Here is a 1,785-nt window from a genome sequence, read left to right on the forward strand (position 1 = left end):
AATAAGTAAAATAAGTATAAATTGACACTTTTGTATGACTAACACTCCAATTTTATCCTTACAATGTAATTTTTACACTAGGATGTCACGTATTTTTTGGTTTAATTTACCAGATGTCACTCAGCGTAAAAGAATATAAGGAGAAAATGCATTTTACAGAATTGTTTTAGTTGAAGTTTTGCAAAATTCAAAAGGTACGTAAGATTTTTAATGCTGTTTTCTTAATTAACATTTCGTTCAATTAGGTCTTAAACCTAGTAATACATTAAATATCCAATAACGAATTCAAATGAATTGGTATAACGAATTTAAAAAAAATCGTCAAAATAATTTCGACAATAAGTTAATCGAATTCAAAAATATTTTTGATAGACAGAGGTCCTAAATGTTCTTTTGAACAGTTCTTTTTTAGAATATCATCATAACAGTCAAATATACATGTAAAGATCTGATGAAAAAATAAATATTCTCCGTATTAAAGTGTACAAAATATTTTCAGAGAAAATGATATTCTATATTATCTAACATTTTTCTACATTAGTTTAATTTTTGCGCCACATGCTGTGTAGATAATATTTAACATAGCAAGAAAAATATTAACCAAAAATTTTGTTACATGCAAGTGTTATAAAAAGATGTAAGTAACATTCGAAATGACCGTACATGTTGTAATATTCAAAATGACCGTACATGTTTCAGTTCTTTATGTTTTTCAAAAAGTTAAAACTTCAATCAAAATCATTTGTTTTCCAAATTCCAACAAAATCTATTCTTGTTATTATTAAATACAATGTATGACCAGAAATCCATCCAAACATTTCATAATAACAATATTCTGCTTTGTGATTGGTAGATGAGGCTTGTTCTGTTTATGGCTCTGCTATTTCTTCTCCACTGCTTGTTCCAAGAAGGAGAAGGCAAAACTGTAAAGAATCCGAAAGGTTGTACCTGTGGTGGCTGGTGGAGACGATGTTCATGTGGTAGATCTTTGGTGAGTAACTATCTCATCATTTAGAATCAAAAAATGGAATTTGATATTTTAGAAAACGAACTTGAAGAATATAAAGAAATATCGCCAAAATATGGTACATATCATTCCGTAATTCACCTCGGACATCGTTGAAAATAGTTCAAGGGATGAAATTGTATTAGTCATGCTGATTTAAAAATGAATCCAAAAATTATCAGCAACAATCACAATTTGAATATCATTACTTCTTTTCAATTATCGAAAATAGACATGATTTTTATAATTATGTTATTTTTTTATATTTCGGAAGGTTGGTGAGCGCGAAGCATCAGATATCATGCAGGATTTTAAGCGGGTACGTAAGAGATAAATTTATGATTGAATTTAAAGTGGAATTAAAAGTAGAAATTTAATAATTTATCTATTTTTTGCATTTTTCAAAATTCTTTCTTATCTTCTTTTAGATGGAGGAAATGGCTGATGATGCCTCAGACGATTAAGACACAATCTTGGTTTGAAAAGAAAGTTGTAAAGCTATATTTGTTGAATAAAATTAGAATTGTTTTCTTTTTTGATATTTAGATATAAACAGAAATATCGGGTAGCAGCCCCATTTTAGCCCATTTATATGATATTTTATAGAGAAAAAAAGGAAAAAGAAAGGAAAAATTAAACAGCCAAAGCATGACATATATTGAGATAAATACGGTATACAAGCTTAAAAGTCCTTCAAAACAATGAGAATCAGTAGCAGAGCAAGTAGGAACCTCTAACATATCAGAGGTGTGATCAGGTGCAATAAGCTGTTATTCATT

The 1,785-nt window shown here is 28.6% G+C and overlaps 1 long non-coding RNA gene across 1 annotated transcript; it reads left to right on the top strand.

Moving 5' to 3' along the window:
• Window positions 1-837: 837 nt before the first annotated feature.
• Window positions 838-1,510, top strand: LOC134245926 (uncharacterized). Its single transcript, XR_009987549.1, has 3 exons — window positions 838-991; window positions 1,281-1,325; window positions 1,435-1,510. It is a non-coding gene; the product is annotated as an uncharacterized LOC134245926 (long non-coding RNA).
• Window positions 1,511-1,785: the final 275 nt, after the last annotated feature.

The sequence above is a fragment of the Saccostrea cucullata genome, unplaced genomic scaffold (assembly GCF_032062105.1).
Source record: "Saccostrea cucullata isolate Sc308-1 unplaced genomic scaffold, CSIRO_AGI_Scuc_v1 ctg20290, whole genome shotgun sequence".
In the NCBI taxonomy this organism is placed as follows: domain Eukaryota; kingdom Metazoa; phylum Mollusca; class Bivalvia; order Ostreida; family Ostreidae; genus Saccostrea; species Saccostrea cuccullata.